At 47.5% G+C, this 27,165-nt stretch overlaps 1 protein-coding gene across 6 annotated transcripts in view; it reads left to right on the top strand.

Moving 5' to 3' along the window:
• LOC101339418 (phosphatidate cytidylyltransferase, mitochondrial) overlaps nucleotides 1–27,165 on the top strand; it is a 269,881-nt gene that overhangs the window by 92,433 nt on the left and 150,283 nt on the right. Inside the window, exon 1 of one of the 6 annotated variants that reach the window (XM_033865439.2) lies at nucleotides 19,340–19,580. The exons of 3 other annotated variants lie outside the window; for them this stretch is intronic. The gene's annotated coding sequence lies outside the window, so the exon portion shown is untranslated. Of the gene's footprint in view, nucleotides 1–19,339; nucleotides 19,581–23,378; nucleotides 23,531–24,410; nucleotides 24,621–27,165 lie in introns of those variants that run through there. 2 more of the 6 variants (XM_033865438.2, XM_033865436.2) reach the window with 2 other exon arrangements.

The following is a 27,165-nucleotide window of genomic DNA, read 5'->3' as shown; positions in this document are numbered from 1 at the left end:
TTCTGAGTGACTTCTAGCTGGGGAGCTACTGACGGTCTGAAGAGTCAGTTTAAAAGCATTTTGCTTTCTGCGGCTGGCGGTTAATCAAGCCCCAGTGGGGCCCGATTCCCACGAGGGGAATAAACAAGGTGATATCATGGTGACACACTCCCGAGGGACTGTGCAAGTTGTCCGCTCTGTTTGCTGGTTGGAAGAGTCCTTGCTCTCTTGGGCTGCTCATCATCTTTGTACGGCTTCTGACTCTGTAGGTCTCCAGGGATGGGTGACAAACTTCATCTCCCGGTTCCTTTGCCCTCCTCGTGACCCTCAGGATCTAGCCCGCCCTTCTGTGGTGGTGGCCTCCACTGCCCATGCAGAGTTCCAGGAAAACAGTGCCTCTGTACACAGGCTTTCAAACCCTGAGCACAGTCAGTATTGCCCCTCCCCTGAATTTCGGCATAACAGCTAACAACAAGGTGTGTAAAACTCACCCACTTATTCCCTCTCTCATTTGATTGTGGGTCTTATGCTTCTTGAAGAAAAAAGATCAATTGAAGAGTGCAGTGTTCCGCATGTTATATATACAGATAGATTCTGCTCACGGTCTGGACAAGTCATTTCATCTCCTATGCTTCAGTTCTCTGAAAAACTGGATAGTAATAGTTCATAGGGTGTTTGCAGAAGTTAATTAAATTAATACATGTTCAGAGTTATAATAATAATTCCCAGGAAATAGGTAATCACTAAGTGCTAACTATTTCTATTACTATTATTGTTATATTGTAATTTTCATGAGAGGAAATGTGGTCTATTTATAAGGATACGGGCTTTGGAATCCAGAAGACTGGCTTTCTATCTTGACTCTCTCAGTTGCTGGCTGTGTAACTTCAGGGAAGTTATTCAACTTAGAGCCTCAACTTGGTCAGAGTAGGATAGAGATTAATACTACTGACCCCCAGCAGTCATTATGAATATTAACTGAGGGACTGTCTTGAAAACACCTGGTGAAGGTCAGACACAGAGTAGACACCCAGTAAGTGATAGCTCCTGTCTGTTACTCTGCATGGAAAATACATCATTTCCAATACATAATAAAATTGCACACATGTTAACTTGTAAAGGGAGGTCAAGGAGGAAGGGAAAGGCAGTGCTGTCAGACACTGCAGGTAGCATCCCACAGACTAGCTGTTCGGTGACTCTAGAATTAGGACCAACATTTATTGAGTGCCTCGAGGGCAAGAAAGAGAGCTAACATTTATTGAGCACCTACTATGTGCCAGGCACTTTAAATAAGTGCATTTGAGCCTCAGAAGGACCCACAAGGAAGGGTTTGTCTAGTTTCCTGGTAATAAGACAGACAAAATGCTTGCTAAGGTCTCACACTGAGTAAACAGTGTAGCTGGACCTCTAATCCAGGACTGTGTGATGCGCAAACATGGCTTTCCTCCCCCTTACATAATACTCAGACATGGAATGGCAGTCGTAAGGATGAGCGGAGCATAGCCAGGAGATGGGCAGGGGTGAAGTCATTGCAGGCATGAGAACAGCGCATGGGAGAAGCAAGAGCTGCAGAGGCTCACAGGAGGGTCTGAGTCCTTTCCAGGAAGGTAACAGAGGAGGTGGGAGAGGTGTGTGGGAGGAGGGGGGCCGCGGAGCATCCTGCGAGGCGGTGACCCCTTCACAGTGAGAGGAGGGCACAGGATCCAGCAGCTGTAGTGCTGGCCAGCGAGGGCACATCGGTCACATGGGTCACAGGGCCACGCGAAGTGGTCCTTCTCTTCAGGTTCAAGCTGAATGTTCCCACTTGACGGTACCCAGAGTGCTCAGGGTCCTCCCATGCTCGTCCTGTCCAGACGCCTTTTCCCATCTCCTTGACCCGCCTGTGTCCTCAAAACCTAGATAGCGACCCTGTCTGCATATCTCGAGGCTCTGTGTTGTTTTGCTGGATCTCTCCCTCTACCTTGAATCCCATCCTCAAGGCTTCCTTGTGTTATCCTGGCTTAGGCATCTGCCAGGTCAAGAAGAACTGGGCTGGGGGGTGGGGGGAGGGAGAAAAAGTAGATCCCACCACCACACTGGGAGGAATTCGGACTTCTCCACGTTCACCCCCTGCAGACTTAACGCTTTAGCAAGTTCAGAGCGAAGAGCGTAGTTGAGGGGACAGGACCAGGGGAGGGGGACGATGCAGGGCGACTGCAGCTGCCCAGGGAGAGCTGTGGCCCTCTGGTTTAGGACTGTCATTAGGCAGGATAGTGAGGAAAAGGGAGATCTGAGACATATTTACGAGGTTAGAATAAATCGGTAATTGGCTGTGGAGGTGAGAGAGAGGGAGGGATTCAGGAGGACACTCTGGTTTCTAGGTGGTTGTCTGGGTAGCAGGGAGCGTTGTTACCCGCTGCAGATACGGGGCTGGAGCCGATTGAAGGGGAGGCTACCGAGGACCTTGCACAAGTTTGAGGGGCCTCTGGGCTAGATGGGGGGGTCCAGCTGCATCTGATACATGAGCACGAGACCCAGGAGAGGTCTTGATGGCCAACTGAGAGCAGTCAAGATTCCCCCCACCTCCCTGGGTAGAATGAGAAAAACAAGGGGCAGGGAGAGAAGCTGGGAGAACAGCAAAGCTTAAGGGGCAGGTGGAGAGAAAGCAGCTCTCAGAAAACCCAGAGACGCACAAGAATACGGGGAGTGTGTGAGGCTTCCCGCTGCTTTGAGCGTAAGTCTGAACTCCCTACTGCTGCCCACAGGGCCCTGCCTCCTTGATCTCCTGCCTCCAGCCCCTTCTGCCTGGATGCGCACCAGACCGTCCTCTTTCCTCTGGCGCACCAAGCTCGTTCCTGTCTTGGGTCTGTCCTTCTGACCTTCCCCACCTTCCAGGGCAGCCGTTTATTAATCCACTTTATTGAGGTATGATTGACATGCAGAAAAGCTGTGCGGATTTAATGTAGACAACTCAGTGGGTTTGGGGATAAGTATACACCTGTGAAACCATCCCCCATCAAGGCTATAAACGTATCCATCACCTCCCCATTATTATTTTTGGGTTCCTCCGCCCCCCTTAGTTAGTAGTAGTAGTAGTAGTAGTGTGTGTGTGTGTGTGTGTGTGTGTGTGTGTGTGTGTGTGGTAAGCACACTGAACATAAGGTCTATCCTCTCAGCATATTTTAGGTATGCAATATGATACTGTTAGCTCCAGGCACTATGCTGCATAACAGATCACCGGAAATGATTTATCTTGCCTAACTGCAGTCTGTACCCTTTGATCGTCACCTCATTGTCTCCCTCACCAGCCCCTGGTTACCACCACTCTACTCTTTCCTTCTATGAGTTTGACGATTTCAGATTCCTCATGTCACTGGAATCCTACATTATTTGTCTTTGTCTGGCTTATTTCACTTAGCACAGTGTCCTCTAGGTTCATGCGTCTTGGCACAAAAGGCAGGATTTCCTTCTTTTTTTAAGGCTGAACAACATTCCATTGTATATATGTGCATTTATCCATTCATCCATCGATGGACCCTTAGTTTGCTTCCATGCCTCGGCCGCTGTGAATCACGCAGGGCAGACACTCTCGACCATCCTGTCTCAGGTAGCTCTTTTTCTTCCTACTCACTTCATCCTGAGTTACTTCCTGTCTGGCTCGTAGCACCATCTGAAATCTCTGGAACCTAAGTAATTATTTGTCTCTTTTCCCATCCCCCATTAAGACACAAGCTCCATAAAGACGTGAGCTTGTCTGCCTTGTTCGTCCCCATATGCTCGGCACATACCTGAGTGCCTGGCACCTCGTGCACACTCAGTGCATACCTGTAGAGAGAATGCATGGACCGGGAGGGGTGATGTCACAGCAGCCTAGGGCAGTGGTTCTCCATCAGGGCTGCTTGCATCAGAGTCACCCATGAGGTTTTGTAAACGTGCAGATGTCTGTCCCCTGCCCCAACCTCATACCCGTGAAATCTGAATCCCCTGGGCATGGGTAGTGTAAAATTCTCCACTTTGATGTACTTTGCTGACAGCCAGGTCGGGGAACCTGTAGAGTAGAGAATTTCAAGGATCAACAGCGCCAAATGCAGCAGGGAGTTTCATGGATCTAAGAGCCGAACAATGTCCAGACTTGACATGCTTTAGGGTTAAGCCAGTCAGTTCAAAGTACGGAGGAGGCTACCCAGGAGGGAATGTACCCCCATCTTCTCCCACCACCCATGTGGTTTAGAGGGTCTGACGCCCTCCTCCCCCAGAGCAGGCACTTACTGGTCACAGCGATGGGCTTCCCTTCTGCAGCATACAGCTCAGGGCTGGACACAGCCAAGGACTTCCAAGAGGAAGCTTGCTTGGGCTCCTGAGTAAGTCTCTTCTGGAAACTCCTGGAAAAGACCCTTCCTCTTCCTCTGGATGTTGTCGTGTGAGAGTGTGCGACCTGGACCTGCAGTAGCCATTTCACTGCCACAGAAGCAGAGAAGCTTAGAGCCTGCAGATAAACTAGGTCCCCCGGGAAGGGAGAGCTGAGGCAGGGAGAAACCCGGCCCTGTCTGGAGCCCGTCCCCTCTGAAGCTTCAGTTCCACGACTCAGTACACGAGAAGGAGCCTGACCGACCCACCCAAGATGTCAGCCTGCACGTGTGCTGAGTTGACAGTGAACCAGGCCTTTGTTGTTGTTTTATAAATTTATTTATTTTATTTACTTTTGGCTGCGTTGGGTCTTTGTTGCTGCGTGCGGGCTTTCTCTAGTTGCGGCGCGTGGGCTTCTCATTGCGGTGGCTTCTCTTGTTGCAGAGTATGGGCTCTAGGCACCCGGGTTTCAGGAGTTGTGGCTCGAGGGCTCAGTAGTTGTGGCTCGTGGACTCTAGAGTGCAGGCTCCGTAGTTGTGGCGCACAGGCTTAGTTGCTCCACGGCATGTGAAATCTTCCCAGACCAGGGCTCGAACCCGTGTCCCCTGCATTGGCAGGCAGATTCTTAACCACTGCGCCACCAGGGAAGCCCAACCAGGCCTTTGTTGTTCTGCAGACCCTTCAGCAGACTCTCCTGAAGCAGGATGGGGATCTAAGCCGTGGGCTGCAGTCAGCAGAGTGACATGAGCAATCGCAACACCCGTCACAATCTGTCCATATTTTTAGAGGGTTAGAACCTGGGTCTAAAGGGTTGGAAGCCTAACATGGCCTGATTCCGGGAAGTAGATCTTTTACGACCGATACAGAGAAAGCTATTTAGAAATAGACACTCTGTGAAGTCTTTTATCTTGTGGTCACACACCAACGCCAAGATGTTCCAAGATCCAGGACGGCCTCAGTAGTCTTCACAACCAAAGTCAAGTCTTGACACCTTTAGAAACCAACATGGGAACAAGCAGAACCAATAGGTCTCAAGCTACTGTGGGTGTGAATGAACATTCCCTTTTGCTTCATGGCCCGAAAGCTGTACATCTGTTTTCGATTGTACATTGTGTCTGTGCTTTGATCCACAGTAACTTCTCATGTTATGGAATTGATTTGCATTGAACACCACTGTAAATTAAAAGAAATTAAAAAAAGAAAAAGAAAAAAGAAATACGTGTCTGAAAAAGAAAGCTACCTGCCAGCAGATCCTGACCAACAGTAGTAACAGTGGACTGTTTGTCCTATGTAGGTTGGAGTTGCACAGAATTCGGGGGCTCTCCTGGGGACCCTTATCATTGTAAAGCAAAGGAAATGGGCTTTGGTGGCAGGACCCACAGCATATGACCATAAGATTCCAGTTTTGGGGTTTGTGGTCAAAAGAGTATGGACTTTGGAGACAGATTTAAGTTCAAGCCCTAGTTCCACCACAAGGAAGTTATTTAACAACTGGAAACACGAGTGCAGTCAAATCTGCTTCTTAGGTATTGAGGATCAAACGGTAATAGATATCATTTGAAGGTGGCTTGCAGGCCCCCTCTGGGCTCTCAGACTTTTCATGGCAACAGACTAGTGGCCACAGTTTCAAATGTCAGGCTCTCCACCATACCATCCAGATGACCCCTGTGGATCCTCTTCTCCCCCTTCAAAGAGAAAACTCTGGAAAGTGTCAGTTTTTGCTTCTTTTCTTTCTCTATCATTTTACTGCTGCATTGTAAGAGTACCCAAAACATTTATAACATTAATGTGAGACATTCTAATTACTTTGAGGCTGAAATCTAATGTTTGAAACATAGATACTGAGTACACTTTCTCATCTGCGTCCTCCCAACATTCTTTCAACTTTATCGACATATAATTTAGATCTGTTTTAGGTGCATGCCTCAAGGACTTTTGACAAATGTATGCACATATGTAAAGTATAAATGATTTCTACCAATAAAGTATAAATGATTTCTACCATTCCAGAAAGTTCCGTCATCCCTCTTTGCAGTCAATCCCTGCTAAGCCCTATCGCAGGCAACCACTGACTGCATCTCCATCACCATAGATTAGACGTGTCTTTTCTAGAATTTCATAGAGATGAAATCACACATGTAGTCCTTTGTATCTGGTTTCTTTTTTTCACCATAATGTTTTTGAGGTTCATCCCTGCTGTTGCATGTATCAGTAGGTTATTCCTTTTATTACTAAGAAGTAATCCATTGTGTCCATCTGTCTCAATTTGTTTATCTTTTTACCTATTGAGGGGCATTTAATTTTTACTATTAAAAAGTTTTAATCGTTTTCTGCGGTTTTTTACTATTAGAAGTAAAGCTGCTCTAACGTTTGTGTGCAAGTTTTTTTGTAACATTTCATTTCTCTTGGGTATCTATCTAGCAGTAGAATCGCAGAGTCATGTGATAAGTAAATGTTTACATTTTTAAATGTTTATAAAATGTGCCCAACAGTGTATGAGAGTTCCAGTTGCTTCACAGTCTTTGCCAGCACTTGATACTCTTTTAGCCATTCTAGTGGAGATGAAGTGGTAACATTGTGGTTTGTTACTAACCTTTTAAAAAAATTGTGGAAAAAACCATCTTAACCATTTTTAAGTGTACAGTTCAGAGGCATCAAGTACATTCACATTATTGTGCAACCGTCACCACCATCCATCTCTAGAACTCTTTTCATCTTGCAAAACTGAAACTCTGCCCCCATTAAATACTATCTCCCCATTGCCCCTCCCCCCAGCCCTTGGCAATCACCAGTTTACTTTCTGTCTTTATGAATTTGACTAGTACTCTAGGTACCTCGTATAGTGGGATTGTACAGTGTTTGTCCTCTTGTGACGGACTTATTTCACTTCACATAATGTCCTCAAGGTTTCTCCATGTTGTAGCATGTGTCAGAATTGCCTTCCTTTCAATTCTTTAGGGTAAATATCCAAAAGTGGGATTGCAGGATCATATGATAGTTCTATTTTAAAATTTTGAGTAATCACCGTACTGTTTTCCATAGAGGCTGCACCATTTTACATTCCCAGTGTCAGTGTACGAGGGTTCCAATTTCTCCACATCCTCACCAACACTTGTTTTCTGTCTTCTGGGTTTTTTTTTTTTCCTACTTCTTTTTTAAAAAAACAGCGATCCTAATGGGTGTGAGGTGTAGCTCACTGTGATTTTGATTTACATTTCCTTACTGATTAGTAATGTTGAGCATCTTTTCCTGTGCTTATTCACCACTTGTATATCTTCTTTGGAGAAATATCTATTCAAGTCCTTGGCCAATTTTTTTTTTATAAATTTATCATTTTATTTTTGGCTGCATTGGGTCTTCGTTGCTGCACGCGGGCTTTCTCTAGTTGTGGTGAGCGGAGGCTACTCTTTGTCACAGTGCACGGACTTCTCATTGTGGTGACTTCTCTTGTTGCGGAGCACGGGCTCTAGGCGTGCAGGCTTCAGTAGTTGTGGCACACAGGCTCAGTAGTTGTGGCGCATGGGCTTAGTTGCTCTGCAGCATGTGTGATCTTCCCGAACCAGGGCTCGAACCCGTGTCCCATGAATTGGCAGGCGGATTCTTAACCACTGTGCCACCAGGGAAGTTCCCCTTGACTAGTTTTTAAAATCGGGATGTTGGTTTTCTGTTGTGGTCGCCACTGACTTTTCAACTGTCCTTCTCTTAGTGGTGTTATTCCATTTTATAGATGAGGAAACTTTAGTTCAGAGCGGCAAAGTGACCATAATAGTACTAGTCACAGGCATTGTTCTTATCTCATCAAAGATAAAGATGAGTAATCATTTGAATTATCATTTGAAGATTGACTGAACATATACTAAGGGCAATAGAAGTGTGACACAGGCTGGAGATACCGGTTTACAGTTCCTGGAGGGAGACAGATAAGTAAACAGGCAATGTTAGTACAGTAATAGGGGAAGTACGTGCCGCTCTGAATATTTGGGAAACTGGAGGGAGCTTAGTAGAGCTGGAGCACTAAGTTTAGGAGTGGCTAGGAATGAGGCTAGGGAGGGAGATTGGTTATGGTTCTTAATTGCAAATAACAGAATCGGGGCTTCCCTGGTGGTGCAGTGGTTGAGAGTCCACCTGCTGATGCAGGGTACACGGGTTCGTACCCCGGTCCGGGAGGATCCCACATGCCACGGAGCAGCTGGGCCCGTGAGCCATGGCCGCTGAGCCTGCGCGTCCAGAGCCTGTGCTCCGCGACGGGAGAGGCCACAACAGTGAGAGGCCCGCGTACCACACACACACACACACACACACACACACACACACACACACACACACACACACACACACACACACACACACACACACAACCCAGAATCGACTCAGGTTTATTTGAGCCGAAAATAAACTTGTAAAAGAATATTAGATATTTCCAAGAGGACCAGAGAGGGGGGCTTGGAGGCTACAGGACCAGAAACAATACCCAAACCACCCCACGGGACTTTCAGCAAAGACCCCACTGCCGCAGCCCAGCTGGTATAGTCACTGAAGCTCACGAGCTGCAGTGACATGGACACCCAGCCCCCACCAGTGCTGCCCCCAAAGCCGGTTGCCTCTGCTCTCATCCTTGTCTTAACATGATTCCCTGGAGTGCCTGCTTCCTCACCCTGCTCACTTGTGAACAAAACCTTGCATGGCTGTGTCTGATGGACAGAACTTGCTCCCCAGATGCATGTTGGGAAAATGAGTTTTTCTGGCTCTGTCTTCAGTGAGCAGGACTCTAAAGGAGGGAATTCCCCAGTCACAGAAAGGGTTCAAGACAGTGGGCAGGTTCACACAAACACTTGTACAGGAACATCCACAGCAACTTTGTGTGTAGCAGCCAGTGACTGGAGAGAGTCCAGATGTCCTTCAACATGTGAATGGTTAAACAAACTGGTCCGTGCACACCGTGGAGTATTCCTCAGCAGGAAAAGGAATGGGCTGTTAATACACACAGCAGCTTGGATGGCTCTCCAGGGCATCACGCTGAGTGAAAGAAGCCAGTCCCCAAGGGTTGCATGCTGTGTGTGATGGAAGTACGACAAATAGTCTGCAAAGCTGCAAATCCAGCCTTGAGGCAATCAGGGAAGGCTCCACTGAGAAAGAGATCTTTTGAAGAAATGCTCTTACAGGGAACTGCACTGCAGGTACCAAGGCCTAAAAGGGCCTGTCAAGTTTAAGACAGAGAGGAAAGTCTAATGGTGTTGGAGCATAAGAGTGTTTTAGGAGTGTTAGAAGAAAAGGCCAGAAAAATGGGCTGGGACCAGAAGAGGAAGAGCCTTGAATGCCGTGCTAAGAAGTCTAGACTTGTTTCTATAAAGCAGCAATTCTCAGACCATAGCATGCTTCAGGATCATCTGGGGTGCATGTTAAAATGCAGATTGCTGGGCCGCACTGCCAGAGTTTCTGACTGAGTCTGTCTGGGATGGGGCCTGAGAATTTGTGTTTGTCCCTGCTGATGAGGGGACCCCATGTGGAGAACCACAGGTGTAACGAATAGGAGACAGACAGAAGTTTTCAAGCAGGGGAATAATGAGATCAGTTTTTTTAGAAGGACCTTCAATGGAATTAACCTGGGGACTGAGTGACTTCCTGCAGTGTAAATCCCTCAGACGATCTACACAGATGGTATTAAAAGCAAAGGGCTAGGTGTTGAGAAAATTTGGGTTCCAGTTCTGTCTCTGTGACTAGTGGCTGTCTGAACTGGGGCAAATATGTTAACCAATTTGAATGTCAATTAGGATGCCAGTAACAATAATTACTACCATTTATTGAATAGTTACGTAATTATCTTGTGAAATACAGCTGTTCTAAGAGATAGGTATTATTGTTCCGTTTTACAGGTGAGAAAATTAAGACTCAAAGGAGTTAACTTGCCCAAGATTCCAAGACTATTAAAGGGTGGGGTTAGGATTCAAAACTAGGATTTTTTTTTAAACTCTAAAGCTTGTGCTCCTAACTGCTTTGTCGAGGTTTCTGAAACTGAGGTTTACAAATGTAGTCTTAGGAAGTTATGAGTTTTCTATGAGAATTTTTAAACTCTGGTATTTTTTATGTTAATCTTTAAACATTTGATATAAGCAAATACTGGGTCATCTGGGTGACCTTTCTAGCTGATTTCAGGCCCTGCATTTGCATATGTGTTTACAGTGGCATTTAAGTGGCGTAGAATCATTGTAATTGTCCCAGCCTAAGCCAAACGGACATCAGTGGTCCTCAGTAGTGAATGATGTGACCATGCAAAATAAAGAGCCGAGGACCCCAACACAAGCTGGATGAATGAAGCGTTCTTGGTGGTTTGAATGGAGAAAAGGCAGGAGAGTTAAGTCGCCAAGGGGCCCACGGTAGTAAGAAAATACACACACACGAGCCCAGAGGTGAGTTCCATATTCACACTGCTAACGTATTTAGTTTCACGGAACAACATCATCTGTCATATTAAGTTAATGCTGTTGATTTCAACATTGCTGACTTAGTGGCATTGCATATGTTTAGCTTGCAAATACGTTTGTGTTTCATAATTGCTTAAAAGCTACAAGCCAGGGAATTCCCTGGCGGTCCAGTGGTTAGGACTTAGCACTTTCACTGCCGAGGGTCCGGGTTCAGTCCCTGATCAGGGAACTCAGATCCCACAAGCTGCACAGTGTGGCCAAAAAAAAAAAAAAAAAAAAAAAAGCTACAAGCCTTTTAACAAGGTACAAATCCTAAGAGTTCTCGTCACGAGGAAAAAGTGGTTTTTTTCCTATTTCTTTAACGTTGTATCTGTATGAGATGACAGGTGTTGAAAATGTATTGTGGTCATCATTTCATGATGTCTTAACTCAAATCGATGCTGTATACCTTAAACGTATACATATAGGTCAATGATATCTCAGTAAGACTGGAAGGAAAAGAAAGCTGCAATCCTCTAAGGGCCTTGCGTTGAGTTTTATGGTGTCCATATTCGAGCGACATGAGAACAAAAACAATATAAGTGAACTCTGGGAGGCCCGGGGAATCTTTGTTCATGAATGGGGGTCTGCAGATGACTTAAGAGTAGGCCGGGGTTCTGGGTTATAGTCAACAGAAAAGGTCTCTGGTTAATATAAGCAGAAAGAGAGGTTATAGGATGGGTATTGGGTGGCCAAAGAATAGATGGGAGGCTAGAGATTCAGACTCAGAATGTGGTCAGGAGCTCGGGAAGGGAAGAAGCCCTGGCTGTCCTGGCGCTGCACTCACCACTTCAGCCCGGGCACTGGAGTCCCAGGACTCTTGACATGGCTGCCACCACCAAGCCTTCAAATCACTGTCTCAAGAAGGAAGAACCCTGGCAGGAACGTCCAGTTGGCTGAGCCTCGCTCATCCCCCTACCTCCTGGCTGTCAGGGAGGGACAATGTGGCCCCCTTTGGTTTCTGTAGACCCAGCCAATGGAGAGTCTCTCCCAAATAGGTTAAACCTCTAGATGCTGGGGAGCCAAAACCCAGTCCAGTATACACACTCCACTGTGGATCAGAGAAAACGGGCCCAGTTCTAGGGATGTCAGCATTAAATAAGACAACCTCAGGAGCATCAGCTAGAAAGCCCCGCCCACATGTTTGCAGTTACTGCGGGCAGCGGCAGTGTCCTGCCAGGTCCCACCGAGATCCAGAGCAGAGATAAAACGCCCAGCCTCCACCCTGGCTATTTTGGTTCCACGGCCTCACTGCAGTGGGCAGATCAGGAGGGAACCACGCACAGTAACTGAACAGAGAAAACAGAAAATTTTTTTCTTCCTGGAAAAAAAATGTTTTTTCATTGAAATCAGCTGCTTCTGATGTCTATAAAAAGAAGCCAATAAAAGGCCTCGAGCTCAGATTTTGGAGCTGAAATTCAGAAAACATAGTATTTATCATCGCAGCACTCTTCTGTTCCCGTCCTCCTGGGCCGATCACACAACTGGTTTTGCTGGGAGCAGGAGTGCTGGGGGGTGTTTGTCCCGGTCTCTGATGGCACTGGCTTCAAACACTCCCCTGCAGCGCTTCACATGTGACTGCAATTAACTGCAGCAAACCTACTGCAGGAGGAGAGATTGTGTGTCTTATACTTCGCAGTAGGAAACTGTGACCCTTTCTCATTTTGGTCGCAAATCCTCCACTTCGAAGGTGTTTCATTTGGGGAACTGCACAGGAAGTTCTTGATTGTGTGTTACTTTTTTTGCAAAGATTTCTGTACCCGGAAATAGTGTTTTTCTCCCTCCTTCTCCAGTTACATGAAGGTGTTGGGGAGAAAAAAAACCTGTTTTGGCTACTGCATGACCTGCCCCCTGTCCATCTCTCTGACCTCATCGCTACCAGTCTTCCCCTCCCACCCCTCTCCAGCTACCCTGGCCTCCTGGCTGGTTTCAAAACACGCCAGGCCCTCTTCTGCCTCTGGGTCTTTGCACCTGCTTGGTCCTTGCTTTGGCACATCCTCCCCCCTTAGAGACACACGATTTGCTCCCTCAACTGCCTTCCAGTTTCTGCTCATGTATTTCTTACTACAGAAGTCCTCCTGCTTCTAGTATTTTCTTACTCACCCTGCCCTGTTTCTCTTCAGTGTACCTGATGCCCTATACTTACTCCTTTATTTCTTTATTATCTATCTTCTCCTACTAGAATAAATCTTCATGAGGCAGAGACTACGTCTTCTTCCTTGCTAATCACTAGTGGTCAGCACATAATAGACACTCAATAAAGTGTTGGATGAGTGAATGCATGTAATAGTAAAAGCCATTTCATGCGTAGTGGAATGATAAACATTATCTCTAAGGAGGAGTGAATTTATGCTGATGTAGTTAGTGCATTGAGGATCAAGGGCAATGGGGGACCTGTACCAGGATCAGAAGCCACCGGGGAAAGGGAAAATGCAATATTTAAATCTTCACTCTTGACACCTCCTTTGCAGTCCTGGCTCATATACCCAACTGCCTTTCCAACAGTCCCTTTTGGATATCTCAGAGGCAGCTCACATTACATACGTCCAAAGTGGAAGTCTTAATTCCTCCTGCTCCCAGGATAAATCTCCTCCTTCCCGAAGTTCCCATTTCACTTAAAGCCCACCTTTCACCTTGCTCATGCCAAAAGCCAAGGAGTCATCTTGGGTACCTTGCTTTCCTCCAACCCCTACGTGCAATCCACCAAAAAGTCTGCCAACCCTGCCATGACAGAAATGGCCAGCTGGATGCAAATCTGTGTCCCCTTTCCACAGCGTAGGACCATTGATGGGAAGTAGTTGGCTAACCAGGGACTACATTTCCTAGCTCCTGTCATTTGGGTGAGGTCACGTGACTAGCTCTCATCAAGAGATATAAGTGGAATGATCTGTGCAGCAGGCCCCCGTGTCCTTCTGCATCTGTGCGCTGGATGGAGAGGATCCTCAAAGGATTCTGGGGCCCCAGGGGTTGGCAGAGTCACAAGATGAGGATCCTGGGTCCCCGAGTCACCACTTGGAGGAGAGCCACTTGCTCTTCTAGAACTGCTCACTGTTTGGACTTTATGTCAAAAACCACTAAGTTTTTGGGGTCATTTGGTTCAGTAGCTGATGTTACCTTACCTAGTACATCTATCTCCAAACTATACCTCAGATCTGTCCACTTGTCTTCGTTAGTCTCTTATTTTCTTTGGAATCTCCATCCTCTCTCATCAGAAAGATTGCAGAAGTCTCCTAACTTATCTCCTTCCTCTATCCCTGCCGGCTATAGACTGAATGCTTACGCCCTCTCCCCCAGTTCATATGTGGAGACCTACTCCCCAGTGTGATGGCATTTGGAGGTGGAGCCTTTAGGAGGTGATCAGGTCATGAGAGCAGAGCCTTCATTAATGGGATTAGTGCTCTTATACGAGACTCCAGATAGCTCCCCTGCCCCTTCTGCCACGTGAGGGTACAGCAAAAAGATGCCCATCTAAGAACAAAGAAGCCAGGCCTCGCCAGACACCAAATATGCCAGTGCCTTGACCTTGGACTTGCCAGGCTTCAGAACTGTGAGAAATAAACGTTTGTCATTTAAGCCATCCACTCTATGGTATTTGTGTTATAGCAGCCCGGAAGGAGTAAGACCACCCCCCCCCCCCACCCCCGATAGTCTATTCTCTACGCAGCCATCAGAGAGACTTTTAAGAATCCAGGGCTTCCTTGGTGGCGCAGTGGTTGGGAGTCCGCCTGCCGATGCAGGGGACACGGATTCGTGCCCCGGTCCGGGAGGATCCCACATGCCGCGGAGCGGCTGGGCCCGTGAGCCATGGCCGCTGAGCCTGCGCGTCCGGGGCCTGTGCTCCGCAGCGGGAGAGGCCACAACAGTGAGAGGCCCGTGTACCGCAAAAAAAAAAAAGAAAAGAATCCAAATCGTGTCCCCCCCTCAAATAGCTTCCCTTTGCCTGTAGAATAAAGTCTGGACTCCCTCCCATAGCCAGTCCACGGCCCCAGCTTTATCTCAATCCTCTCTTCTCCCCCGTTTATTATGGTCCAGCCACCCTGGCCTTCACTCAGTTCTTCAAGCACAGGAGACTTGCTCCTGCCCCAGAGCCTTTGCACTTGCTGTCCCTTCTGCTTGGAAGTCTTTCCCCCAGATCGTGGTATGACTGGTTCCTTGTCATCATTCAGGTCTCAGCTCAAACATTACCTCCTCATAGGAATCCTCCCTGATCACACTGTCAGATTGATGCCACTCTGCTGCCTCAACGGGTCATTCTCTATTTCATTCCCTGTTTTATTTTCTTCATTGATCTTATCACTATTTTAAATGATCTCTTTTAAGTTAACTTACATGACTTAAACCATGTTTCCTGGCTAATCATGTCTCTCCCACCTCCTCCCCAGCGCCCCTCCATTAGAGCATTAGCTCCGCGGGAGCAGGACCTTGTCTGAGTTATTGGCAGTTGAATCTTCAATATCTAGAACAGTAAGACAGAAGGTGCTCTAGATCGAAGGAAAAAAGGGAGGGAAGGGGGGAAAAAGCGTGGCGGGGGCGGGGGATGGAAGGGAGAGAGGAAGAATTGCCCTAATCAGATCAAGGACCCTCACAGCACAACCCCAGGATCCACACAGAGTTGCTGGAGAGGTGGAGTGAGCTGGGGAGAGGCAGATGGAAGGCAGGCTGGGCAGCCCTTCTGAAGCAGCCTCCCAGGTACAGAAATGACATCACCTACCACCCCAGGCCATCAGCTTCCTATTCTTTGGGAAGCTCTCTCCCCCTATGGAAAGAAAAAAAAACAAAAAACATACCTTTGCCCTTCTTTTTTCTCTCTGTACAGAAACCTTATCTATTTTGGACCCAAACCCACTTTCCGTGCTTCCAGTAAGCACTGGAAAGGTTATCATGCCTCCTTGTCTGTGTGATTCAGAAGGATATGAAGCTGTGACTGTAGTATAAAGAAGACGTGGTTTGTCCAAGGTAACTAGTTATTTACCAATATGTCTCAAATTCTTCAAAAAGCTTTGTACATTGTGGTATCTTAAATACTAACACAGTCTGCTTACTGGGTATTCCAGGGCGGCATGCAGTGGGGTCACATTGGACTTTGAAATGGGACCCACTTTTATTGATTATGTGACTGTTCCAATGTATACAAATACTTTTTTAAAAAAAATACAAGCTAATACAAATTCATCAGTCTAAGCAAGGTTGACCTGGATTTTAAAGCTGTCCTAAGTAATCAACTGTAGGGTCAATCAGACGAATGATGAAGTGGAAGAAAAAAAAGCCACGAAAGAATTTTAATACTTTATAAAGTACTTAATAATTTTAAAAACGCTGCCTTTTTTTTTTTTTTTCCACTTAGGGCTTTTTCTTTTCCTTTTTTCTTTTTTTCCCAGTTTTACTGAGATGTAATTGACATACAGCACTGAATAAGTTTCAGGTGTACAGCAGAATGACTCGACTTACCTATATCGTGAAACAATTACCACAAGTTTAGTTAACATCCATCATCTCAAATCGATTTTTAAAAAGGAAAAAAAATGTGTTTTTCTGACTCAGGATGAGAAGTCTTAGGATTTCCTCTCCTGACAGCTTCCACATACACCATACAGCAGTGTTAATTATATGGCGCATGCTGTGTGGGTTACAGCTCTAGTACTCATGTACCTTATAACTGGAAGTCTACCTTTTGACCACCTTCACCCCATTCCCCCTCCCCCCGCCACCTCTGGTAACCACACATCTGATCTCTTTTTTATGAGTTTGGTTTCTTTCTTTCCTTTTCTTTTTTTTTAAGATTCCACATATAAGGGAGATCATACAATATTTGTCTTTCTCTCTCTGTATCTGTCTGTCAGTATTTGTCTCATAAGCACCTTTCTAAGTGGGAATCATCCCTGTTGTATAGGTGAGAAAATGAAAGTTTGAGCAGGGTCCACGTTTGTGCCTGGTGTCATGCAGCTAGAAAATGGTAGAACCAAGGTTTGAACCCTGGTCTGTCGCTGAAGTCTCAGCCATTCTCATGTGCCAAGGGCTTCTCCACCCTTTGACAAACAATGTCAGAAATGATGTTAAGACCCTACTAAATTCCAATTCCACATGGTAGCCCACAGGGAGTGGGAAACCAGCAGGAGATACTTCCCTTCAGAATTGAAGTGTCGGTCTAGGAGTGTAGATTCAGTGATTTATTTAGGGATTATCAAAGGGGTCTTTTCCGGGTGAACTGAGTGATACTGTTGAAAGATTATTGAATGAGGAGTCAGGCCAGGTGGTTTGAATCCTGGTTTGGCACTGCTCAAGTAGTTGCACTAAGGCCAATGTTCTACCTGCTCTGAGCCCCCATGTCCTCATCCACTGAATGGGGTCATCAGTGCTCTCTCACAGGATCACACTGCATTAAATGAGGGTGCTCAGCACAGCACAGTGCCTTTCACGTGGTTGGCACCCAGTATGCTGAGCTCCTTCCTTCCCTGTTTACTTTCTTCTTGCCTGTGTACAGCACATGCTTGTAAGAGTTAATGCCAAAGAAGCAATTGGAGCCAGGAGAGACGTGGCAATCTCGGTTTGAAGAATTTCTCTCTGAGATGATGTCCTCTGAGTGCATCCACCCTCAGAAGAAAAACCCATGCTTATTTTTGGTGGAGTTCCCCAGCTCAAACCATTCTCCATCTGAGAGGTAGGTAGTTAACTGTGGCCAAACTCTAGCCGGCCTTGAATCCAGCATCTGCAACATTCTTTTCTACGGAAAATGGCTCTTCTTATCTCCCGCCCCAGCCCACCGAAGTCTGTGTCTAAGAAAGACAACAAGAATAGATTGCCAGGCGCAATCATCCTTACAGTATTCGAAGGAAAATTTCTTGTGTGAGGACAAAGCCAATCTCTGGACCAGTGTTAAATATCACTTAGAGATCCGAGGTCTGAGCAATTGATCTGGCCATAAATCTGGTCTTGCTTAAGGGGACTCATTCAGATCCATGCTGTGAAAAGAGCTGACATTCAGAAAAAAGCTCACCGCTGACTCCTTGACAGGTTTCAGATGGTGCGTTCCCTTGGAACACAGCCCTGGAGCAAAGGCTCTCCGTGGAATTCGGCATGGGGCTCGAGGCTCAGGTTACTACCACTCCAGCGGCCCCACCATGGGATTCCATCCAGGTGTGTGGGGGGTAAAATCCCTGCTGGGTCATGGTGGAGATGAGGCTCACTTCTGCGCTCTGAGACGGAAAAGAAGAAAGGGGATTGAGTGCTTATTGCCTGTCTGGCACTGTTAGAGGCCTTCATATACATCTGCCTAGAAATTTTGCAAATGTTTTAACCATTCACAGGTCTGTTACTTACCACGTTGTGATCCTGTGACCATATCTCTGAAATCTGGGCACTAGAGGACTTGGCAAGCAGCTCTGGGTTTGAATTATGACTGCCCACCCAGGACTGATAGCTCAATGAGGGCAATGTGTTCACTGCTGCAGCCAGCCTCCTTGCACACAGGAGGGCCTCCATACTCATTTGTTAAGTTGAATTACCCTGGGCCTGCTTACTTAGCCTCTCTAAAGCTTCTGTTTCCTCAACAATAAAAGTAGGAGAAATAAAACTTAGATTATAGGATTTTTAAATTATGCTTTAAATTGTGAGGTTGTTGTAGATGCATATGCGATTGTCAGAAATAATACAGAGAGATCCCATATACCCTTTACCCCACCAGTAACATCTTGCAAAACGATAGCACTATATCACGGCCAGGATGTTGACATTGATCAATCCATTGATCTTATAGGATTTCCCTTCTAGGACTTTTATGTGGATTAATTGCAATTATGCAGGCATAATGTTTAGCAAAGTGCATGAGTACTGTAAACATTTAACAAAGGCAGCTAATATCCTTCTAGGAGACAATACGATGTAGACCAGTGCTGCTGAAAACATAATGCGAATATGAATCATCTGGGGGGCTTGTTGAAGTGCAGATTCTAATTCAGTAGGCCTGAGGGGGCCTGAGAGTGTGCATTACTAGCAAGTTCCCAGGGGGTGTCTGCTGTGGCTGACAGGCTAAACTTTAACATGGACTCCAGAATCAGACTGCCAGGGTTCAATTCTGGTTGTGCCCTTACTATCTTTAAGACCTCGACAAGTTATTTAACCTTTCAATGCTTCAGTTTCTTTATTTGCTTCATAGGGGTATTTACAGTCCCTATCTCACAGGGCTCTTGTGAGGCTTAATTATCTTAAAGCACTTAGTGCCTGGGCCGTAGTAAGTGCTCATTAAGTGTTAGGTATCATTATTTTAGATTATTTCTTATTCTGTACTCTCTCACTGAAATAAGACCATTTGGGTTTTCCCACTAGTTACTTTGGCCCCCAGAAAAGTAGAAATTCACCTGTTCTCTATGAGAAAAGAGAGATGTGATTGCTAGAAGGTATTTGTAGAGCTCTTCTAGATCAAAAATGGCAAACATCTGATTCAGCAGTTCCTATTCCCCACCCACAGCAGACATTACTAATCAATCTTGACATTCTTTTTTCATTGAACCTCAACAATAGCTTCAGAGGCCTTCTTAAGGGAGCTTAAGCACAGCTGGTGCTCAAGATGAAACCTGTGTGCCGAAAGTGATCTGGTCTAAGCTCCTCCCAGAAGTGGAGGCTTAGCCCCAGGGCTGCAAGCTGACTTCCAAGGCTCACACTATCACCGGGAGACTGAGTGTGAACTAGAACCTACATCTGTGCTCTCTGCGGAACGAGTTGGAGTGAAGAAATCAAGAAAGGAAGACCAGGAGAGATTCACAAGAGCACGTTAGAAGCAAAGGGATACGGGTAGAGAAAGACTTTCTTCATAGACAGGTTAGTGCATCTAGAAGAACAATCAGAGTCCCTGTGCACTGCGACCATTTCAGATTGGCAGCCATTGGGGTTTCCCTTATGACCCCTATGGCGTATGACATGGGAAGACACCCCGAAAAGTGAACTACTTATCGGGAATGTGGTGTGGAAAAGAAAACTGTCTTTACAGTACTAACTGGGGAGGCCTTAAAAAATCGAAGGAGCAAATGGAAAGGCAAAGACCTTATTCCCACTGAACTGAACTCCTGAGGGCTTTTCCATGTGTGAGTTATTATCTGTCTTGATGGGGCAGCTGTGCGCTCCACCCTGTAATTCTGCCTCTCCCCGCTCTCAGTTTTCATCACTGGACCGCGCTTGACTTTACAGGCCATCGTGGACCCAGGACTTCAAGGTAAATCAGATTGTGGCCATTTTTGTGGATTGGTAGAAAGACAAGAATCAGATCTTCTCTCTGAGCAGTTTGAATGATGAAGGTATGAAAGGAGTCAGTTACTGGTGGGGGCAAAAGCCAAAAGGGGGAGTAGGGGCAGTAATAAGGGAGCCAAAGTGAAGGGGAGGCTCCTTGGTAGATAAATGAGGAAGAATTAAACTGCGAGGAGGCACAGAGAAAAGGAGAGGGAGTCTGGGTAACGACTCTGTGGCCTGTGGGGGAGGCAGAACCGTGGTTCCCAGAGCCGCCTTTTCGTGAACTTTCTTCCCCTTTTAATTAATATGGAAAATTTCAAATCTATGCAAGATTCCACAGAACAGGGACTTCCCTGGCGGTCCAGGCTTCCACTGCAGGGGGCATGGGTTCCATCCCCGGTGGGTCGGTCGGGGAACCAGGATCCCGCATGCTGCCGGGCTCAAAAAAAAAGAAAAGAGTAGACGGAATAGTATAACCCCCGGCCCCCATACCCATCCCTCCGCTTCAACCGTGATCGACTCAGGGTCCATCTTGTTTCTTCTCTATCTCCACTCACTCACCTTCTTGATTATTTTTATTTATTTTAAATAAACTTCTGATGCACTTATAAAATCCTTGCTTTGAAACACATTCTTATCAGTGGTCCATGCACAGCCTTCCTTATTATTATCATTTTAGTTACTTAAAGTAGTTTTTTTGTTTGTTTGTTTTTCAATTTAGAAGTTTGCCCAATTTTTTCTTTTACCTCCTTAAATATATTTTTTATTATGGTAAAATATACATAGCATAAAATTTACTATTTTAACCATTTTAAGTGTGTAGTTCAGTGGCATTCACATTGCTGTGCAACTATCACTTAAGTAGTTAATTTTATTTATTATTATTATTTTTTTGCGGTACGCGGGCCTCTCACTGCTGTGGCCTCTCCCGTCGCGGAGCACAGCCTCCGGACGCGCAGGCTCAGAGGCCATGGCTCACGGGCCCAGCCGCTCCGTGGCATGTGGGATCCTCCCGGACCGGGGCACAAACCCGTGTCCCCTGCATCGGCAGGCGGACTCTCAACCACTGCGCCACCAGGGAAGCCCTAAGCAGTTAATTTTAATAGTGAACCCGTGAACCCATCAACCGAAAACTAAGACTTTGACAATGACCTACATCTAACCAATGGTTCCCTGCCACCCACCCCGTGCAGTTCCCCTCCCCAGGTAACCATCATTCCGAATTCTCTCATCATCCTTCCCTTACTTCTTTTTTACATAGTTTTATTGCAGGTGCATGTACTACCACAATTATTTTTCATGGTATTTGTAACATTACAAATAGGATATTACGCTGCGCGTAATCTTTGGGGACTTGCTTTTTTCACTCACTGTTGTCGAGATTCCCCTCTATTGCTGCAGGCCTCTGTGGAAGTCGCTCGTTTAGGCTGCTGTTTACATTCCCTTGTGCGGATGGTCCGTGTCTGACACATTCCACCTCCAGCGCACTTCTGTCTTGACAGCATACCTTCCTTTTCTTACGGTAGCTTGAGCGTGTCTCTCATCTGCTTGATCAAGACATTCAGACTGAAACCACCCTGGTTAGATGTGGCCAGGGAGAAGTCACACTAATGCTGATGTAAGGGAAGCAGCGAGATTAATCCTTGGAAAGGTTGAAGACTGGTCACATCCATGAGGAAAGGCCCTCTGTCCCCATGATTTATCTGCAGAGTAAGGCTCACTCTAAGCAGTGATGGAAATTAAAGAGGCAGCTTTAGGACCTCCACCTTGACCCAAAATGGAAATCATTTTGCAGTACACAAACGGCAGAGCTGTCATACAGATCAAATGAGATAATGATATGTGGGGACACTTTGTAAACCCCAGAGCCGTTTTATAAACGTGCAGTTGCATGGTGACTGTTACCATTACTCATTTGCATTATCTAGACAAATCATTTTCCTATCCCTCCATGATTACGGTGGCTGTCTGTGTATATGGTGCCCCAGCAAGACTGGGTTTAAGGGAGGTAGAGAGAAGGGGAGAGATGTGAATGTTCACCAGATATTCTGTCTGGTCTTTAGTCCCTGCAACAGCTCTTTAAATTAAGAATTGTCTCTGTTTTACAGATGAGAAAACTGGGCTTGATAACATGCCCAAAGTTATAACTTTGGGCATGTTATAACTTCATAACTGACAGAGGTGGGGTTTGATTCAAATTCAGGTTTGTTCAAATCCAAAGCCCCTCCTCCGTTGTCACACTTCCCGAAATCTGCCCCAGCAGTCCGCACCCTTTCCTCATTCCGCGTCCTAATGTGGCAGGATGAAAACCTCCTCTTTAGGATCTTTCTCAGGAATTTCTTCCCCTAGTCTGAGACTATTGATGAACTCAAATGGAGTCTAAGTAAAAATGTCTTTGGGAAGACTGGGAACCTCCCCGAGCTTTAATCTGTGCACTTTAATCTGGGAACCAGGGGAACAGGTGTGGTTATGCTTGGGTCAACTTGTCACCTGGGTCATCCTATCTCCATTGGCCCTGTGTGGACAGCAGGAGAGTGTATTTCACAGGGGGCCGCAAGACCGTGGCTCGGGTTCAGGCAATGCCTCGCCGCGGTTTAGGTAAAGCTAATCTCACTGTAAAGTGGAACTATCTATACCTGTCCTGCTCCCCATCCCGGGGCTAAGATCCAATGAGATAACAGGCTGTGACCCCATATAATTGGATGAGGTAATACATGGGAAAACAGTTTGAAAACTGCAAAGCATTTCCCCCCAGCATTAATGTAAGCCGGTATTTGTTTTCGTTATCATTCCATCTCAGCAGAGCCGTCTCCCAGGGAAAGCCCTATAGCAGGAACCCCTAATGATGACTGAGGTCTGAGAACAGCCAGAAGGCAAGCAACATGAAGCCATTTCAAGCAAACCAGAGGAAGTCCAGTCCCTGACTATTTATTTTATGAAGTTAGCGGCTGGGTACGTTAAGCAAATGTTTTCTTAATTGTGGCAGTATGGGAAAACAATGGGGCAAGGGCTGCCGGGGACCGGGGAGGATCAGGCCCCCACCCCTCCTACCCACACCCCGAAATCTCCAGAGAATGACAGCAAAAAAATAAAGACAGGGCTTTTCTTTTCGTGGTCACATGTCTACGCTGCCGCTGTAATAAGAACCTGCACCGATTAGAAATGTTTCGCCCCCTCCTCTCCGCCCCTTCCCGGGCACGTTCCGGAGCAGACCGGGCTGTGGACTCCGGGAGTGTGCCAGACACAGCAAACACCGGTGTGTGAGCGCCTGGAGGGGGCTCTTTCCACCCCGAACTCTCTCCCTTCCTCCTCGGTTCCCTCCCTTCCACACTGACTTCATTTACTAGGACTTCCTCCTCCGGGCGAGGGAGGGGGAGGAAAGACGCTGCCGTGCGCCCGTGGGGTGTGTGTGGAGTGCGGGGTGTAAAATGCTGTAATGAGAGGCAGCTGAGCGGCGTCTGAGAGCCGGGAGCTGCAGCAGCCGTTCTGATCGCGGTGGCACCTGAGCGCTCACTTCCCCAAGCTAGCGCGACCTGTCCCTTCAGGTGCGTGTGTGGTCGCCGGCCTGTCGGGCAGAGCGGCTGGGGGTGTGCGGGTCACGAGCGGGCGAACCAGTGCCCCAGGTCGGCGGCCCGTGGAGCTTGGAGCCCGGGAAACGGGAAGCGCCGGCGTGCGCGGCGCTCCGGCGGCTGAGCTGGCGTGGACGCCGACCCCCGGGCGCCTTCCCTGGGCAGCTTAGCGAGCCGCTCTGCGTGATAGGCGGGACGCGTGGGGGTCTGGAGCCGAGGGCTGCGGAGGTGCCGCAGGTCCGGCGCGAATGCGCGGGCACTTGGCCGGCTGCGTGGCGGTTAAGGGGCAGGGAGGTTAAGGGACAGTGGGTAATGGATCGGGTCGTCTGTGGTCGTCGTGGTCATGTGTGCTGTGTCCACCGGATGCGAGAGCCTACTGTGTGCGTGCGGGGGAGGGGGGGGCGTGCTGGCCCGGAGCGGCGAGCCTCTGGGCGCGCACGAGAGGTTCGTTTATGTTCGTGCGTGTGCACCAAATCTGTGTTCCCGCTGCCTGGGCCTCTGGGGTTCGGTCCGGTGTGTGTCAGAGGCCGGTGCACACCGCGTGCGCTGGGTCCACGCGCTCCCCGGGGTCGATCGCAGCCCAGGCCCCATGCGGACGTTGGCCGCCCGAGCACGTCTGCATCCGTTGGGTAGGTGCGAGCTGCCGTCAGGCGTGGAGCGGGTGGGGGAGGGGAAATGAGCCTCCCCCGGGCGCGCGAGGCCCTGCCCCCGCCTCCCCGCCGTCTCACCTGGGCCCGGCCCCCACCTGCTGGGCTGGAGGGGCGGGCCCGGGGGCGTGGCCCGGCGGAGCCCGGCAGAGCCCGGGAGAGGGCGGGCGGCGCCTCATTCCAGGGATTCCTCGCGCTCCCGCGCTTGCGTCCGCCGCGGAGCCGGCTCGGCGCGCGCCGCCCGTGTGTGCGTGTGGGTGTGCGGAGCGGCTGGGGTCGGTGCGGGAGCGCGGGCGCGAGGGCGCCTGCGCGTCGGCGCGCCCCCGGAGTGCGCCCGGTCCCGCGCGCCCCGTGGTCCCGCCCCTGCCCCCAGCGGGGCCCGGCCGGCCCGAGGCGGGCGATCCCAGAGCCGCCCGGCGGTGAGTGCGGGAGAAGGGGGCAGGGCGAGGGCTGGCTTGCGGGGAGCTCAGGGGTGGACTGGTTCGGAGCGGGACGCGGGCGTCCTCCTGGAAGGACGGACGAGGCGGCTTGTTCTTGCGGGGCAACTTGAGGCTCCTGGTGGGAACCGAAGCGCCAGGACACCCGGAGGGAGAGGTCTAGCGTCTGGAGTGGAAGCTGTCCTGGGAGTCGGCGGCGAGGGGCCGGCCGGGGGGGTGCCCGCGCCCTGTAGCCCCTTGGTCTTGGCCAGCGGCAAAGGAGGGCTGTGGTGCGGGACCGCGGGACATGGCTGAGGATGGGCAGCTGGGATCGGCTCTTTCCTCTCTGTATACTTCCTGCCCCCTTTCCAAAACAAAACGGCACACTCTTCCTGCAGTGAGTGAGTGCAGGCCTCGCCGCAAAGCAAAGGTCTTTTCCTTTTTTGTTTTGCTTCAAGTCTCCTTTTATTCATCTCCCTAGACCTTTAAATCTCTTAGGTTAGGATGACAGCACTGTTGGGGCCGCTGGTCTTTATGCGCTTTAGTTGGCATGTGTTCGTCAGTTCAAGCCAGCTGACTTAAAAAAATCGGTTTCACTTTGATCATTGGTGCTGTGTGTTTGCTAGTCGTTATTTCCTTCTCTGCGGTTAATAAGAACCAGCAGCCTGGGGGGCGGGTTGGAGGCGGCTCTTCTAGTTTTTACCAGCGGCTGGTTGCCCCCTCTATTTGGAAGGTACTGTCTCCTGTAGAGTTTGAGTATATTTTTTTACAAACCCAAGCCTATCTTGACGAAAATGAAGGCTCTCATTTGTTTCCTCTGAACTTTCGAAGACAAAGGCAACAAATGTTAATTCCTATTAGTATTTGGAGGTCAGTTTTGCGTTCCATTTTAGCATACCAAACTTTTAACTCTTTGCAGTAGCCTCCCAGTCCACAGACTTGCAGTGTTCATTGTTTCCTGCTTGCAGCTGATTAAGTCTGCGCATGAGCGTGAGGGGAGTAGTGTGGGTCGTTTAAAGAGCGCTTAGGGGTCAGCGCCTCAAGGCTGTACTGGGGGCACGATCTTGGAACAAGTTTTTTATCATCTGTCTCTAAATCTCAGTGCTCTCATTTAAATAATGGGTTTAGGAATACTCAGAAGTTTGTTGTCTTGTACTCAACACAGTTGTGTGTGTGTGTGTGTGTGTGTGTGTGTGTGTGTGTTTGTTTGTTTGTTCGTTTTCTGTGTGTTTCCTGATGTATCTGCCTGAAAAGTCATCTCCGTCCTGGTAGAAATGAGGTAACCCCCTCAATTTGTTGTTTGACTTTGGCAACATTTTAATCCCAGGCTAATTTCCTCCCCACCACGGTTTTTTCACACTTCTGGGCAGCCTGCCTTTGCTTTCCATTTGGAAGGGAATGCAAACTAAACTTTATGTTGACCAAAACACAATACAATTAAGACGATAATTCTGCTATAAATAACCATGAACTACATTCCAAAACTGTGAATGTTGTAGTAAAAACAGCTCTGGCTTATTTCTGGAGACTTGAGTTCAAGTCCTATCCCTGTCACCTACTAAGTTTGTGACCAGAAAAAGTTACTTCTAGTTAACATTTGTGCTTTATTTTCCTCTGTAAGAGGGTGATAAAATCTGTTCTGATACATCGCAGAGTTAATTACAGGGAATAGTGTGCTTTGAAAAGTATTTTGTGTCATGTTATTTATAAAAGTCTTTGAAGACTTGAAAGAGCTTCATAAAACACAGTTGTCACCACTTCTCCCACCCGATTTAGAACTATGACTTTACCTTAAGGTTTCAACACTTCTTACAAAACGACAATTATGAAATGAAAACTTTCCCTTTCAAATGGTTTATTTGACAAGAGTTCTGCCGTGTGAAATTCCTTTTAACTCCTTAGGGAGTCAGCCTTGTCATCAACCTCTGGTGGTTGCCCAAACAAATCCAAAGGAAGATTTTACTTTGTGTTTCTTCCAGGTATCTCTCCCGGATAGTTTTGTTGTGCAACTTTTAGTTTGCCTTAATAAAATAATAAGTCATATAGCCATAATAAAAGTTGCTTTGCAGCTTTGAGTATGACTTAATAAAAGAATGAGTTGTCATAAGTTTAGGAGGTAAGAGTCAAATACATTGGGAAAATTCTAATATAACTAAAATGATGACAGTATGTGGCAATTTTAACATATCAAGTCTCTTCATTGCTTGTGTTAGACAAGCTGTCGCAGTTACGGGAACCTGGTGAAAGAGAGGTTTTTTTTTTTTTTTTGGTTAAGAAGTTTCTGCAGGGTATGTTGATTGAGGCTTGTTTTTGATTCTTTTAGGGAGCCTCTCTGAAGTTAATCAAGTCTATATGTGGGAGCTTAAGAGAAGAGAAAAGGGGATAATATCAATCAGTCTATGATAATATCAATAGTCATTTAGGATCTGTCCACATTAAAACAACAAACAAAAAACCCGACAAGTTAGAAATCAGACTGCCAAATCTTGATAGTATAAACTGCCAAGGTAAGGAAGGAAGGAGTGTATGCATGAAGTGCTGAAATCAG

The sequence above is a fragment of the Tursiops truncatus genome, chromosome 10, assembly GCF_011762595.2.
Source record: "Tursiops truncatus isolate mTurTru1 chromosome 10, mTurTru1.mat.Y, whole genome shotgun sequence".
Classification (NCBI taxonomy): domain Eukaryota; kingdom Metazoa; phylum Chordata; class Mammalia; order Artiodactyla; family Delphinidae; genus Tursiops; species Tursiops truncatus.
The sequence above is the reverse complement of the archived record's forward strand: the minus strand, read 5'-3'. Positions and strand labels throughout refer to the sequence as shown.